The sequence below is a fragment of the Odocoileus virginianus genome, chromosome 5 (genome assembly GCF_023699985.2).
Source record: "Odocoileus virginianus isolate 20LAN1187 ecotype Illinois chromosome 5, Ovbor_1.2, whole genome shotgun sequence".
Taxonomy (NCBI): domain Eukaryota; kingdom Metazoa; phylum Chordata; class Mammalia; order Artiodactyla; family Cervidae; genus Odocoileus; species Odocoileus virginianus.
Window position 1 is genome coordinate 92,347,447 of NC_069678.1, and position 17,594 is coordinate 92,365,040.

A 17,594-nucleotide genomic window follows, 5' to 3' on the forward strand; every position below is an offset into this window, starting at 1 on the left:
CGAAAATATCTATCTGAAGACCTGTCCTGCCAGCTTTCCTCGAGCACAGAGTGCCTCATTTCTGCTCTCCACCCTGAACTCCTTTCCAGGAGTGTTGAAAATCAGCAGCTGCAGCAGCATGTGATTTAATTCTTGTAGAGGGAGATGGCAGTCCCCGTGGCAAGTTGACACAGGTGATCCGTAGTTGACTCTGAACTTTGAGTTGCAGTATTATTGAACAGAAGAGAAAAGAAACAAGAATATCCCAGCCACTATACACCAATTTTTAAAAAAAGTGTTTACAGTGATTAAAAAAAAAAAAGAAAGAAAGGTTATGTTCACTGGTAGGGTTGTTGCAATTTGGGCAGTACAGTTTATGCTGATTTTTCCAATGTTATAATTAATATCATCCCCTTCTGCTCTTGAAAGTGTCCTAGCTTAGGTGATAAATTATATGGTTCCCCTCTTCACTGGGGACTAAAAAGACTATTGGCTTACTTCATTGAGGTCACGAACTACATGGAAGCCCAGATTCCAAATGTCTGTAACATATATTTCACCAAGCACGAGGAGAAATGATACTGGGTTTCATTTCTGACCCCCTGACAAAATCTGTGAAACAGAAATACAAATGTCCCAATAAAAAATGTTGATGCATTAGGAAAAAAAAGAGAAAGGAACAAGGATGTCCCGTGACCTGTACACACCCTTGCCCGCGCCTTCTGCTTCACATCTGGGGCTCTGCTGGGTCCCAGGTGCCCGCGTGCATGAGGTTTCACCTTTGGGTCATCTGGGGTTGGTGGCTCCAAGTCTAGGCAGCCCTCACACTGCCCCTTGTGGCATCCAGGGCCTCAGGCCACAGCTGCCCCCAAGACCCCTCCACTCACTTCTGGCCTACCTAGAACTCGAGCAGAGAAGGTGCTGCTTGGCTCAGGGAGGCGACACGCCAAAAACCACCCTGAACAGGCACAGGTACACATACCCATCACCTGAGTAATGACGTGATAAATTCAAATGATGCCCAACAAGCACAGCTACAATTAAATAGACCCCACACAGGGAAGTCATGGAGCTATGTAGATTCAGTGAGTAAGAGTGAGAGGGCAGGGCCATGCTATGACCTCCACGGACCCCTTCTTCTGTTTAAAAAAATATATGAAAAATGATACTTTACTATTATAAAGATGAATACAATCCAGGCTGTATTTATTATTGAGTGAGTGAAGTTGCTCAGTCATGTCCGACTCTTTGCAATCCCATGGACTGTAGCCTACCAGGCTCTTCCATTGATGGAATTTTCCAGGCAAGAGTACTGGAGTGGATTGCTATTCCCTTCTCCAGGCGATCTTCCCAACCCAGGGATCGAACCCAGGTCTCCCACATTGCAGGCAGACGCTTTACAATCTGAATCACCAGGGAAGCCCATAAATTTATCATTACATGACCATTATTATTATATTCATTTTTTTCCTTCTGATTTCAAAGGAAGCTAAAAACATTTTCCTGGGCCCCTGAAAGAATAGTAGCTCCATAGGCATGGGGGATCCTGTGGCTGACAGGTAAGTCGGCCCTGCCTGGGGAAAATGTGACATTAGGAAGATACATATTCTTCTGTGTACATTTCCTACCTATATCCCCACCCTCAGCTCAAGAAGATTAAAAGTCAAAGGTAAAGATCAAGGCAACTAACTGTTTTCCTTCTTTCCCCTTTATTCCTTCTCTGCTTTGCCTCTCTACTCCCACCTTTTTTTCTGTTCCCATCCCCCACCCACTGCCCCTCTTGTTTTGCAAACTCTGGTGCCTCGTGTTTGCGCCCAGTTCTCCAGGGGACGGGAAGTAAGCTCCCCTGGCACAGTGCCCAGTGCCCATCTTCGTCTGTCTCTCCGCCCGTGTCTGCCACCACTGGGACTTGGGCCCTCGCTCTGCCGCCATCCGCCCCTGCCACCCTGGAGAGGACGCCCACTCTGCCCTGACTTGGGGCCCCAAAGGAAGAGGGGCCGCCGCCGGAGGAAGGAAGTTGTGGATTGAAAAGAGCAAAGGATGTTGTGGGTGTGCACGTGTGTGTAGGGCCTGAATGCACACCGACAGACACCTCTCCTTCATGTGAGTCCTACGGAAGAGACCACAGAAGCTTCAAAAGACGAAATGTGTGTGAAAGATGCCCCTGCTGCCCTCACAAACAGAGAAGAGGAAAGAGGATGCAGTGTTGAGATGTTGTTAGCATCCTTTGGCGGTCGGTACCCAGAGACCAACTGCAGAAAGACAGCAAGGATTACCCCCAGGGCAGAAAACGATCTGAAGAAATCATTTGGAAATCAGTTTCTTTTTTTTTTTTCCTAACATAATTTTATTGAGTTCTAAACCCAGTGAATTCAGAAGTCCTCCTAGGTCAAAGGCAACAGTGAAAAAGTAGGGCTTGTCACGGGGAGGTAAGGGCAGGAAGCCAGCCAGAAGCCCAAGGTCAAGTCTGGCTGGTAACTGACAAAGAGAAGAGGAACAAGCGTAGCCCAGACAGGAACAGCAAGTCTGCGGGCATCAGATTGGTGCTGGAAGGGGCAGGACAGCAAACCTAGCCCAGGGTTCAGAATAATGGCTTCCGTGGACTGAGTTTTTCCTCTGTGCCTGACACTTTAGGTGGATCATTTCTAGACCTTACAGCAACCAGGGAAGGTAGGAAATAGTATTCTGGATGGATGAGAAGGCAGAAGGTGAAGAGACGTAAGCCAAACAGTAAGTGTGGGTCTGGTTCCAAAGTCCACTACACCTGCTGCCAGAAACCCAGGTCTCTAAGCGGGTAAGAGTGGGTGAATCTCCAGGTGGAACTGGCCAGAGCTGGTGGGCCAGACAGGGGCCCCGTGTGTCCTCTCTGGATTCCATCCTCTCCACCTCGGCAGCATCAGGGCACGATGGTACCCCAGGCTTCCTGGAGCTGGTGCTGGCCCCTCGGCTCCCTGCAGCCCTTCATCATAGCAGACGGAAGGTCCTAGAAGCTCCTAAATCAAAAGAAGGGAGTGAATGAGGCACATCCTCTCCAGCTCCTTGCAAGCAGGTTTGATTTGCTTTGAGTTTCATTGTGCTTGGGTCATTGATGAATTCTATTTAAGTATCGCTGAGAAGCTAATGAGTTTGGGGCTCAAACTGTGGCACTTAAGAGTCACTTGCTCTGTCCTCGGGAAGGTCCCCATGGGCTCAAGCCCCTGTGCATGTGTGACCTGCTGGCCTCAGAAGTTCAGATCACAGACTGAACGCAGGAATGACAGAAACATACAGGAGGGATGCCTGGCTTGTAAGCAGATTCTGAGTCAGAACCCTGAGATCTGACTCACGTGAAAATGGACTGAAGATGCGACTAGGACTGGCAATGGCAGGAGCCCGGATGCCGGCACCTGCTCTTGGATCACAGCATCCCTGGGCTTGGCAAGCGAGGAACAGTTCAGACACACCCCCATGTGCTCATCTCTCCCTTTCTCTGGAAGCCAACGCAGGAAGCTCTTTGGCTGCTCCCTCCCCACTTCTGACACTCCTCTGAAACCAACCAGTGGACTCCTCCTCCAGCCCAGCCTCCGCCCCTCCCCTTGTGAAGCCCCAGGAGATGCCCACGGAGCACATGCTGGTGGGGCGCCCAGCTCTCCGCTCTGCATTCCCTTTTTCCACCTCTGGCAGTTTCTCTCCACCTCCAGAGGCTTGGAAGCAACCAGGGCAGACTAGGCCCTTCGTCCGCCATTCACACCATATACCCACCACCATCCCATGAGGTTAAAAAAAAAAAAAAGTAAACACAAAAACAAACAAAAAAAATCTTTTGTACAGAGATATATTTTTATTATACAAAGTTTGTACAGTACCAAAAAAGAAAGAAAAAAAAGGTGTAAATTTTTTTTCATTATTGTAGGTAAATGGTAGTGGAAGCCTTTTTTGTAAATGTAATAAAAATGTATAAATATGGTTTTCAGAAAACATCAAGTGCTGTAAATATGTAATCTACACACCTTCTTGGCTTGTCTGCAGTATATACACTTAATTTATCTGTCTCTGTATATGAGGCTTCCCCCTGGGGTCCTGCATTATGGTACTTTCCTGAATTTGAAAGCAATTTTAAATTTTTTGAATTCAAATAAAATATAAATTTTTGCATTGGTTTTCTTACATTTTTTATGGGCTTTTTCATGGCTTAGGGGCAAGTGTTTGCTTGGGAAGGGGAGGAAAGACATGTGTGAAACTAAAAGCCAAGAGGGGAAATTATGGAAATCTCTTTCTTAAATGACTTTGTGTTGCCTCTGGTATATGTTGGGAACACCCAGAAAAAGTGAGCGTGGAGGCACCATATGCAAAAGTTAAATCAGAATGGATCAAATACCTAAATGTAAAACCTAAAACTGTATATTTACAAGAAAACATGGGAAAGCTTTGTGACATTAGACTTGGCAATGATTTATAGGATATGACACCAAAAGTACAGGCAACAAATTTTAAGGGAGTTCCCTGGTGGCCTAGTGATGAGGATACCGGGCTTCCACTGTTTTGGTCCAGGTTCAATCCCTGGTCTAGGAACTGGGATCCCACAAGCTGCAGGGTATGGCCAAAAAAAAAAAAAAAATACCCACAGGCAACAAACTAAAATAGATGAATTGGACTTCATAAAAATTTAAAACTTCTGAACATCAAAGGGCACAAAAGAATATAAAGGCAGTTTATGGAGCAGGAGAAAGTATTCACAAATCATAGATCCCATAAGGGATTAATATCCAGAATATATAAAGATTTACTACAGCTCAACAACAACAACAAAATAACCTGATTTGAAAGTGGGCAAATGACTGGACAGGGGCTTCCCTGTTGGCTCAGGTGGTAAAGAATCTGCCTGCAATGCAGGAGACCTGGGTTCAATCCCTAGTTCAGGAAGATCTAGAGAACAGAATGGCAACCCACTCCAGTATTCTTGCCTAGAGAATTCCATGAACAGAGGATCCCGGCAGGCTACAGTTCACGGGGTCACAAAGAGTCAGACACGACTGAGTGACTAACACACAAATGACTTAACAGACATTTTTCCAAAGAAGATGTAAAATGGCATATTTGCACATGAAAAGATGTTCAGCATCACTAATCATTCAGTTCAGTTCAGTTCAGTTCAGTTGCTCAGTCATGTCTGGCTCTTTGCAACCCCATGAATCGCAGCACGCCAGGTCTCCCTATCCATCACCAACTCCTGGAGTTTACTCAAACTCATGCCCATCGAGTGGGTGATGCCATCCAGCCATCTCATCCTCTGTCATCCCCTTCTCCTCCTGCCCCCAATCCCTCCCAGCATCAGGGTCTTTTCCAACAAGTCAACTCTTCACATGAGGTGGACAAAGTATTGGAGTTTCAGCTTCAGCATCAGTCCTTCCAACGAACACCCAGGACTGATCTCCTTTAGGATGGACTGGTTGGATCTCCTTGCAGTCCAAGGGACTCTCAAGAGTCTTCTCCAACACCACAGTTCAAAACCATCAATTTTTCAGCACTCAGCTTTCTTCACAGTCCAACTCTCACATCCATACATGATCACTGGAAAAACCATAGCCTTGACTAGATGGACCTTTGTTGGCAAAGTAATGTCTCTGCTTTTTAATATGCTATCTAGGTTGGTCATAACTTTCCTTCCAAGGAGTAAGTGTCTTTTAATTTCATGGCTGCAATCACCATCTGTAGTGATTTTGGAGCCCCCAAAATTAAAGTCTGACACTGTTTCCACTGTCTCCCCATCTAATTCCCATGAAGTGATGGGACCAGATGCCATGATATTAGTTTTCTGAATGTTGAGCTTTAAGCCAACTTTTTCACTCTACTCTTTCACTTTCATTAAGAGACTTTTTAGTTCCTCTTCACTCTCTGCCATAAGGGTGGTGTCATCTGCATATCTGAGGTTATTGATATTTCTCCCAGCAATCTTGATTCCAGCTTGTGCTTCTTCCAGCCTAGCTTTTCTCATGATGTACTCTGTATATAAGTTAAATAAAGAGATGCAAATCAGAACCACAGTGAGAGCCACCTCCATCCATTAGCATAACTACTATCAAAAAAGAAAAGAGAAAATAAGTGTTGGTAAGAATGTAGAGAAATTGGGATCCTTGTGCACTGTTGGTGAGATGTAAAATGGTGCAGCCCCTATGGAAAACAGTGTGGAACTTCCTCAAAAAATTAAAAATAGAACTACCATATCATCCAGAAATTCCATTTCTATATATCCAAAGAAAATGAAATCACTGTCTCAAAAAGATACCCTTACCCCCATGAATTTCAGTATTGTTCACAATAGCCAAGGTATGAAAATAAGTTTCCATTGATGAATCAATGGATGAATGGATAAAGAAAATGTGTATGTATGTGTATATATAAATATATACATATATATATCTCCTCACACCTCAAGGAGATGTGAGGAGATGTTGAGTTGTAGTAACTCTTTATATATTCTGGATATTAATCCTTTATCAGATATATGATTTGCGAATAGTTTCTCCTGCTCCATTAACTGCCTTTCTATATATATGTATATAAACAGTGACATAAATAATAATGTTTTTAATTATAGTGATGCCCAGGTCAGCTCAGGACAGGATCCTGGGAGCAAAGAAGCTGCTCCCCTTCAGGGATGGGGCTTGGTCTCGGACTGAGGAGGTCAGGGTCTAAGGACCACCGTCTAAAGGGCAGGTGGCTTAGGCAGCAGGAATCCAGAGCAGAGAAAGGCCAAGTCAGGCGGGTCATCCAGGAGCAAAAGTCACCCAGAGAGATGTGAGGAGGGAAAGTAAAGGCTCGTAAAAACCAGGAGTCTCCTTCTCTAAATGCATACAGTTAAGTCCCCCACATACGGAACCTTCACGTTTCGAACTTCCGAAGATACAAACGTGCCCCTGTATGCCAGCAGCTGTACTGTATTACCGTACTTTTCAAGGTACTGTTCTGTAAGACTTAAAATGTTTGCTTTATTTTTGTCTTTGTTAGTTTTTTATGTGTTATTTGTGTGAAAAGCATTATAAACCTATTACAGTACAGTACTATATAGGTGATTCTGTTTGTTGTGTAGCTAGGCTAGCTTTGTTGGACGTAAAAAATTGAACTTACGGATATGCTCTTAGAATGCACTTGTATGTAGTGGGTTTATTGTATTACACATCATCATTTTCATGGAAAATACATCCAGACTGCCTTCAGTTCCCGACGCCCACTATCCTAGCTCCCTTCATCCCCCAATCACCTCAGCAACCTGACTTACATAAACTTTCCCAGTCTTAAAAATGGCATTTCATCTGGGATGTAACGTCTTGTTTTTATCTTCTGGCCACAGGGAACCAGCTGGGTACACCCAGCCCTCCTATCAGTGATGTCAGGGAGCTTGGCTGGGGTTCAGGGTCAGGAATTGGACTGTTGTAAAACACAGGTAACTGCTGGATTAGGAACTGGGTGAGCAAAGGAGCAAGTATTAATTACATCTAAGTTTCAAGTACACATTCACCCAGCATAGAAACACTCTAAGATAAATTGCAGGCAATTTCTAAACACCCTTTAGGATGAGGAACATTTCCACACACCATGCGTGGACAGGCTTTCATAAGCCTGAGGATGTAAAAGGACAATGCCTGTGAGACAAGCTATGCTGTTCCTATAAGATCACCTAACACTGAACAAAGAGCATGCCATTGAACTAAGAACCCAAATCACTCCATCCCTCTCTCCAATAAGATCACCTGTTATTCCTGGTCTAGAGAAACCCTATATGCTAATTTTATCATGAACAGAAAAGGGTCACCTAACATATGTACAATGCCTCTATAAGAACAAAACAAAATAAGTAAGAAAACATTTTAGTTCATGAAAATACCCTGAAAAACAAAGAAGAATCTTTTAAAAAAAAAAAAAGCATTCCAGGGACTTCGCTGATGGTCGAGTGGTTAAGAATCTGTCTGCCAGTATAGGGGATACGGGTTCAATCGCTGGTCAGAAAGATTCCACATGTTGAGGGGCAACTGAGCTGGTGTGCCACAATTACTGAGCCCTCGCTCTAGACCTGTGAGTCCATGTGCTGTAACTACTGAGGCTTCAGCACCCTGGAGATTGTGCTTCCCAACAAAATAAGCCACCTCAATAAGAAGCCCACACACCATAACAAAGACCCAGTGAAACCAAAAATAAATAATAGATAATTTTTTAAATTCCAAATTCAGTTCAGTGGTGTTGCTCAGTCACATCAGACTCTTTGCCTCCCCAGGGACTGTGGCACTCCAGGCCTCCCTGTCCATCACCAACTCCCGGAGCTTGCTCAAACTCATGCCCATTCAGTCGGTGATGCCATCCAGCCATCTCATTCTCTGTCATCCCCTTCTCCTCCTGCCTTCAATCATTCCCAGCATCAAGGTCTTTTCCAGTGAGTCAGCTCTTCACATCAGGTGGCCAAAGTATTGGAGTTTCAGCTTCAGCATCAGTCCTTCCAATGAATATTCTGGACTGGTTTCCTTTAGGACGGACTGGTTGGATCTCCTTGCAATCCAAGGGACTCTCAAGTGTCTTTTCCAACACCACATCTCAAAAGCATCAGTTCTTCAGTTCTCAGCTTTATCATCCAACTCTCACATCTATACATGACTACTGGAAAAACTATAGCTTTGACTATAAGGACCTTTGTTGGCAAAGTACTGTCTCTGCTTTTTAATACGCTGTCTAGGTTTGTCATAGCTTTTCTTCCAAGGAGCAAGTGTCTTTAAATTTCATGACTGCAGTCACCATCTGCAGTGATTTTGGAGCCCAAGAAAATAAAGTCTGACACTGTTTCCATCATTTCCTCATCTATTTGCCATGAAGTGATGGGCCCAGATGCCATGATCTTCGTTTTTTGCATGTTGACTTTTAAGCCAGCTTTTTCACTCTCTTCTTTCCCTTTCAACAAGAGGCTCTTTAGTTCCTCTTCACTTTCTGCCATAAAGGTGATGTCATCTGCATATCTGAGGTTACTGATATTTCTCCCGGCAATCTTGATTCCAGCCTGTGCTTCATCCAGCCTGGCATTTTGCATTATGTACTCTGCAAATAAGTTAAATAAGCAAGGTGAAAATACACAGCCTGGACGTACTCCTTTTCCTATTTGGAACTAGTCTGTTGTTCTGTGTCTGGTTCTAACTGTTGCTTCTTGACCTGCATATAGATTTCTCAGGAGGCAGGTAAGGTGGTTTGATATTCCCATATCTTTAAGAATTTTCCACAGTTTGTTGTGATCCACACAAAGGCTTTGGCATGGTCAATAAAGCAGAAGTATATGTTTTTCTGGAATTCTCTTGTTTTTTCTATGATCCAGTGGATGTTGGCAATTTGATCTCTGATTCCTCTGCCTTTTCTAAATCCAGAGTGAACATCTGGAAGTCCTCAGTTCACATATGATTGAAGCCTCACTTGGAAAATTTTGAGCATTACTTTGCTAGCATGTGAGATGGGTGCAATTGTGCAGTAGTTTCAGCATTCTTTGGCATTGCCTTTCTTTGGGATCAGAACAAAAACTGACCTTTTCCAATCCTGTGGCCACTGCTGAGTTTTCCAAATCTGGCATATTGAGTGTGGCATTTCCACAGCATAATCTCTTAGGATCTGAAATAGCTCATTTAGCATTCCATCATCTCCACTAGCTTTGTTCGTAGTGATGCTTCCTAAGGCCCACTTGACTTCACACTCCAGGATGTCTGGCTCTAGGTGAGTGATCACACCATCGTGATTATCTGGGTCATAAAGATCTTTTTTGTATAGTTCTTCTATGTATTCTTGCCACCTCTTCTTAATATCTTCTGCTTCTGTTAGGTCCTTCTGTTTCTGTTCTTTATTGTGCCAATCTTTGCATGAGATGTTCCCTTCGTATATCTAATTTTCTTGAAGAGATCTCTAGTCTTTCCCATCCTATTATTTTCCTCTATTTCTTTGCATTGATCACTGAGGAAGGTTTTCTTATCTTCCTTGCTATTCTTTGGAACTCTGCATTCAGATGGGCATATCTTTCCTTTTCTCTTTTGCCTTTTACTTCTCTTCTTTTCTCCACTTCTCTTCTTTTCTCAGCTATTTGTAAGGCCTACTCAGACAACCATTTTGCTTTTCACATTTCTTTTTCCTGGGGATGGTTCCAATCACTGCCTCCTGTACAATGTCATGAACCTCTGTTTATAGCTCTTCAGGCACTCTGTCTATCAGATCTAATCCCTTGAATCTATTTTTCACTTCCACTGTATAATCATAAGGGATTTGATTTAGGTCATAGATGAATGGTCTAGTGATTTTCCCTACTTGCTTCAATTTAAGTCTGAATTTTGTAGTAAAGAGTTCATGATGTGAGCCAGAGTCAGCTCCTGGTCTTGTTTCTGCTGACTGTATAGAACTTCTCCATCTTTGACTGCAAAGAATATAATCAATCTGATTTCAGTATTGACCATCTGGTGATGTCCATGTGTAGAGCCGTCTCTTGTGTTGTAGGAAGAAAATTTCAATATTAATTAAATATACGTAAACAGACAATTGGAAATATTACAGTGCAACACAAATAAGTTCAAAAACTCAAAATACAAATGGACATGTAACAGAAAGAAATGAGAGCTTACCAAAAAAGGCCATTAAGAAATTAAGCCCAAGTTGCAAAGTGTCAAGGGATGATAGACATGGAAGGACAGTATAATAAAGGCATACAGAAAGAAACTTAGAGCACTTCAGAAAATAAAAATCAAATAATAAAAAGGATAAGGGATAAATTAATTTGGGATTAACATATACACACTACTATATATAAAATAGATAATCAACAAGGACCTACTTTATAGCACAGGGAACTCTACTCAAGATTCTTTAATCACCTATATGGGGAAAAAATCAGAAAAAGACTAAATATCTGTATTTGCATAACTGAGTCACTTTGCTGCACACGTGAAACTAACACAACACTGTAAACCAACTACACTTCCGTCAGGCGAGTGGATGCTCCTCGGTTCTGTCTCGTCACAGCAAGGATTTGCAGTGACTGGCGTTAGAGCCCCCTCGGCGGGTCACGGCTCTCGGGTCTTGGACAGACCGTGTTATAGCTCTCAGGTCTCAAACGGACTGTGTTATAGCGCTTAGATAAATCAGTGTTACAGCTCAGCGTTACAGCTCTATTTTATTTAGATAATAGCAGGAAAATCCTTCTTCGAGGCGTGAGCACACGTCGACCCAAAGACGCAAAGAGAAGAGTGTCCCAGCGCGTGCGCAAGAGAGAGCGAGCTAGCTTTGGCCCCTCTTTTTATATGTTTTTCTGTCCCTGGGCCTGCCCTATGTAAATTGGGCCAGCCAGGAGTGCTGTTTGTTTTACCTGAGGTTCTCACTCGGTCGTCGGAGTTCCTTTGTTCTATTTTCGCGGGCTTTTCCCTTCCAGGTCTTTTAGCCACCGCCATTCTGGACTCCTTTTCCCTATTGTAACTACCTAACACTTCAATATAAATAAAGATTAAATTTAAAAACTAAAATTAAAAAAAAAAGGATAAGTATAGAAGACAAACTAATTTATGTGTACTGAATACCTGAAGGGGGCAATATAAATAAATGGAACAGAAATGACATTTATAATTACACTCTAAGAAAATTTTCTAGAACTAAAAGTCTTTAACCTGTAGAGAAAGGGGAGAAAAGGGGAAAAGTTCAGTGAACTCACTGACTACAACATAGATAATAGGTGGGAGTCCAATGATGGTATAAAGAGGGATTTCTCAAATTCGGAAATACTGACATTTTAGGCAGAATGCTTTTCTGTTGTAGGACTTGGCTGTCCTGTGCAATATACAATGCCTAGTAACACCCCAGGTGTTACCCACTATGTGCTTATAACTCCCCTCCCCAAGTTGTGAAACAACCAAAAATGTTTCCAGACATTGCCAGGTGTCCTCTGGGAAGCAAAACTGACACACACACACTCTCTCTCTGTCTCTCTCATACACACACACACACACACACACACACACACACACACACACACACACTTCCTCTACTGAGAACCACTGATACAAAGTTGATAAAATAACAATGATGGAAGAAAAAAAAAAAGAGGACTAGGGACATTGCATAAATACATTGATATAAAGGAAATCAACAAAATAAAAATTTAGCAAAATAAAAAATATTTTGCTAAATAGTAATACATGTATTTTTAAAGTACCCAAAATATCTCATTGTGAAAGAACCAGTAAATGTGATAAATACACAAAGTAAATACAACTTAAAACAATATGACAGATACAAAAACAAACATAGCCCTTATATTATGAAATGTTTAATAGGCTTAATTTACCTGTAAAAGAAGACTTTCAGATTAGCTCACAAAGTAAAGCTCAGTGCTGGACTGTCACAAGAAAGCAAAGTGACTCCAAATAGCTAAAAACAAAGGAACAGGCAGAGCTTCTGCATGCTCCAAGGCATTTATACATTTAGTGGGGTTGAGGGGCTCTGACACCCACACTCTGGGGCCAGATATGCACACGCTGAGCTAAGGATACAGCATTACCTGAGGCAAGGTTTGGTGCTAACGTAAGGAAACCTAGCTGCTATAGTTGTTAGTCTTTCAAGAGAGAGAATGATCATCTACATCACAGCAAAAGAATGGGTGGAGAGACAACAAGTTAACGCAAGCAAGAAACCAGGGATCACCATCTTATATCTGACAACTGAATTTAGGCCCGCAGTCATTAAACAAGGCAAAGAAGGACACTTCATAACACTAAAGGACACAATTCACAATGAAGACATAACAGATATTAACTACTCACCAAATAAGCAGCAGACACTGTGGTTTGTTGTTGGTTTTTTTTTTCCCAACAAAGCAGAAACTAAGACATGCAAAGAGAAATAGAAACACACCAACAATAGGAGCCGTAATTCATCACTCTCAGCACACAATAGATCAAGGTAACGAAAAAAGGAAGGTTGTAAAAGACCTAGACAAAATAACCGTAGGGAAGTTTTGTGAATATGAGACAGGCACCTGGGACCTTTTACTGGAGTGCTTATACCCAAAGTCTTCTTGAACAACACAATAGAAAGAAACTACAAAGGACAAAAAAATAACTGCACACATGCTCAGTTGGGGCAAATTAGGAAAAACAAGTAGAAAACAAAAATACAAAAAAGATACAAGAATGTCACAAACCACCAGCCACTTCTGAGTGCTGGGAGCAGAAGCAGACTTCTACCCGTGATCCCCACACGCAGCACCACCAAGGGCGCGGGAGGACCACTCAGCCCTCTACCAACCTGATGCACCGATCCACGCCTCCCCTAAGCACATTTAAGGAGCCAACCCACGCTGCTTAGGGCAAGGAACCTCTTACTTGTTTTCATCCCCTCCTACTGCAACATGAGTCTCAGTGAAGCCTTGCCTGGATTCCTAGTCTGGCCTCTTATTAAGTTCTACTGATTAAAGACTGCAGGGACCCGAGTTAGTAATAAGCATGTGTCAAACTGTGCAACACAATATTAGAGAATATAGTTCTTTTTAAAGCAGGTGTGACACCTTCATGCACATATCCCTCATAACTGAGAAAAAAAAAAGACTAAACGCACCATAAGCAAATAGTCAAAAACAGTGAAAAGGGAGATAAGCAAAGCTATCAGATATATGAAAAGATGCTCAGTTTCCCTCCTCAGAGATATGGTTCCTCACCTATTAGATCTGCAAACATCTAAAAGCTGAATAACACAGTGCGCTTACAAAGATGTGCAGGCAACACTCCAACACATGGCTGGTCCAAATCTTAGAGAGGAGAATTTGACAGTGTATAACAAAGTTTCATAATAATGTACCCTCTGACCCAGCAGTCCCACTTGCAGGAATTTTTTTCTGAAGATATACCTCCTCAAATACAAAACCACACATTCACAGGCTTACTCACAGCAGCACTATTTATAAAAGCGAAAGACTAGAAGCAACCTCAATGTATATCAGTAGGACACTAGTGCATAAACCAGGATACATCCATGCAGTGAAGTACTATACAACAGTGAAAACAACGAGGAAGCTAGTCAAGAGCTAACATGAAATGACTCCCAAGATAAAATATTACATGAAAAAGACTGAGGGCAGAAGAGTGCATATTTTGGTACTCTTTGTATAGTAAGAAGAGGACTAGAGGGCTTCCCTGATGGTTCAGTGGTAAAGAATCCACCTGCCAATACAAGAGACATGGGTTCAATCTCTGATCCAGGAAGATATCCCACATGCCATGTTGCTTGTGCAGCAGCTAGACCTATGCACAGCAACTCCTGAGCCCGTGCTTTAGAGCCTGAGAGCTGAAACTACTGAAGCCCTCACTCTCGAGAGCCTGTGTTTCGAAACAAGTCAAGCCGCTGCACTGATAAGCCTACGCACTGCAACTAGAGAGAAGCCCACGGGGCAACGGAGACCCAGCAGAGTCAAAAATAAAGAAATAAATAAAATTATAAAATATTAAGAAGGGGGGTAAATTTACAAACTGAAAGCAAAATGAAATAAACACACCTTCTTACAGAGTTGAAATGATTACCAGAGAGGAACTATTTCAAATGATTTTATAAATATAGTAAATTAACTCTACATCCCTAGCAGCATAGAACTAAAGACAAAACAACCTGCAAAAACTTAACTGTTTTCAGAAGTCACATTGATGTTAATAGTGTTGGTGCTTTATTTTGGTATTGTTTTGTGTATTATGGGGGAAAATATATGAATAGTATTGCTAGTGTTGTTGGAAACTGAGATTTTTCTCAGGGAAGAAAGGAGATTCGTGTTTAAGATAGATGACGCTAAGTAAAACCTTTCAGTCCTGAATTGGAAATATCACGATGATCTCATGATGTATTTTATCTTTAAAATATATGTGTGTATGTAGGTATTCCTAGTTCTATCTACTGAAAAGACCTAGAAACAAGGAACAATTCAACTGTAATGAGCATGCTAACCTCCAGATTATGGTCTCTAAATATTTGCTAGTAAAGGGAATAAAGGCTTTTTGGAGAAATAGCTGATTTCAGGTCTGGGGCAGAAAATGTACAAAATGAACATGGAAAATCTTATCCTCCCCAAAACAAGAAAGTTACCAAAGACTACTTGTATCACGTCAAGAGAATTCAAGAGTCAGCTTCAAAAGCCTCCCCTGGACAAATCTGGGACGATCTGAACATCAATAATAATAGCACTGATAATAGAACAATAAAGGCAATGAATGGAAATATAGTAAATGTGTTTGAATCCATGAGTTCATAATAACATTTTTTAAAAACTCATTGGTCACGTATGAAAAATACTAAAAAGGCCAACTCATTATTTTAATAACCAGTAAATGCCAGGGGGAAAATACAAGCATTTATTCTGCTTTTCTTGTGTAAAATATGTTTCAGGGTAACCCCATAGTTACAGAGGGGAAGTTTCTCTTTATAAAAAATGAAGAAAAACAGAATTTAAGTATAACCATTTTGGAACCCCTATTAAAATAAACCCTGGCAATGATCATCAGTAACTGCTAATATCACAAAAAGTGAGGCAATTAGACATTATCTGCCTTTTTCACTCCACTTGAGAAGTATTCTTGCCTCAGTTCAGTTTAGTCGCTCAGTTGTGTCTGACTCTTTGCGACCCCCATGAACCGCAGCACGCCAGGCCACCTTGTCCATCACCAACTCCCGGAGTTCACCCAAACTCATGCCCATCGAGTCGGTGATGCCATCCAACCATCTCATCTTCTGTCGTCCCCTTCTCCTCCTGCCCCCAACCCGTCCCAGCATCAGGGTCTTTTCCAATGAGTCAACTCTTCACATGAGGTGGCCAAAGTACTGGAGTTTCAGCTTCAGCATCAGTCCTTCCAACGAACACCCAGGACTTATCTCCTTTAGGATGGACTGGTTGGATCTCCTTGCAGTCCAGGGGACTCTCAAGAGTCTCCTCCAACACCACAGTTCAAAAGCATCAATTTTTCAGTGCTCAGCTTTGTTCACAGTCCAACTCTCACATCCATACATGACCACTGGAAAAACCATAGCCTTGACCAGACGGACCTTTGTTGGCAAAGTAATGTCTTTGCTTTTTAATATGCTATCTAGGTTGGTCATAACTTTCCTTCCAAGGAGTAAGTGTCTTTTAATTTCATGGCTGCAATCACCATCTGCAGTGATTTTGGAGCCCAAAAAAATGAAGTCTGACACTGTTTCCACTGTCTCCCCATCTATATCCCATGAGGTAAGGGGACCAGATGCCATGATCTTAGTTTTCTGAATGTTAAGCTTTAAGCCAACTTTTTCACTCTCCTCCTTCACCAAGAGGCTTTTTAGTTCCTCTTCACTTTCTGCCATAAGGGTGGTGTCATCTGAATATCTGAGGTTATTGATATTTCTCCCAGCAATCTTGATTCCAGCTTGTGCTTCTTCCAGCCCAGTGTTTCTCATGATGTACTCTGCATATAAGTTAAATAAGCAGGGTGACAATATACAGTTTTGACGTACTCCTTTTCCTATTTGGAACCAGTCTGTTGTTCCATGACCAGTTCTAACTGTTGCTTCCTGACCTGCATACAGGTTTCTCAACAGGCAGGTCAGATGGTCTGGTATTCCCATCTCTTTCAGAATTCTCCACAGTTTATTGTGATCCACACAGTCAAAGGCTTTGGCATAGTCGATAAAGCAGAAATAGATGTTTTTCTGGAACTCTCTTGCTTTTTTGATGATCCAGTGGATATTGGCAATTTGATCTCTGGCTCCTCAGCCTTTTCTAAAACCAGCTTGAACATCTGGAATTTCACGGTTCACATATTGCTGAAGCCTGGCTTGGAGAATTTTGAGCATTACTTTACTAGCATGTGAGATGAGTGCAATTGTGCGGTAGTCTGAGCATTCTTTGGGATTGCCTGTCTTAGGAATTGGAATGAAAACTGACTTTTTCCAGTCCTTTGGCCACTGCTGAGTTTTCTAAATTTGCTGGCATATTGAGTGCAGCACTTTAACAGCATCATCTTTCAGGATTTGAAATAGCTCAACTGGAATTCCATCATATCCACTAGCTTTGTTCATAGTGATGCTTTCTAAGGCCCACTTGACTTCACATTCCAGGATGTCTGGCTCTAGGTCAGTGATCACACCATTGTGATTATCTGGGTCATGAAGATCATTTTTGTACAGTTCTTCTGTGTATTCTTGCCACCTCTTCTTAATATCTTCTGCTTCTGTGAGGTCTATACCATTTCTGTCCGTTATCGAACACATCTTTGCCTGAAATGTTCCCTTGATGTCTCTAATTTTCTTGAAGAAATCTCTAGTCTTTCCCATTCTGTTGTTTTCCTCTATTTCTTTGCATTGATTGCTGAGGAAGGTTTTCTTATCTCTCCTGGCTATTCTTTGGAAATGTGCATTCAAATGGGAATATCTTTCCTTTTCTCCTTTGCTTTTTGCTTCTCTTCTTTTCACAGCTATTTGTAAAGCCTCCTCAGACAACCATTTTGCCTTTTTGCATTTCCTTTCCTTGGGGATGGTCTTGATCCCTGTCTCCTGTACAATGTCACAAATCTCCGTCAATAGTTCATCAGGCTCTCTCTCTATCAGATCTAGTCCCTTAAATCTAT

General features: G+C 42.1%; 1 protein-coding gene across 5 annotated transcripts in view; it reads left to right on the plus strand.

The window, feature by feature from the left end:
- CSMD2 (CUB and Sushi multiple domains 2) overlaps positions 1–4,113 on the plus strand; it is a 697,019-nt gene extending 692,906 nt beyond the window's left edge. For all 5 annotated transcript variants that reach the window (XM_070468425.1, XM_070468426.1, XM_070468423.1 and 2 more), the window contains one exon: positions 1,798–4,113. The gene's annotated coding sequence lies outside the window, so the exon portion shown is untranslated. The remainder of the gene's footprint in view (positions 1–1,797) is intronic.
- Positions 4,114–17,594: the final 13,481 nt, after the last annotated feature.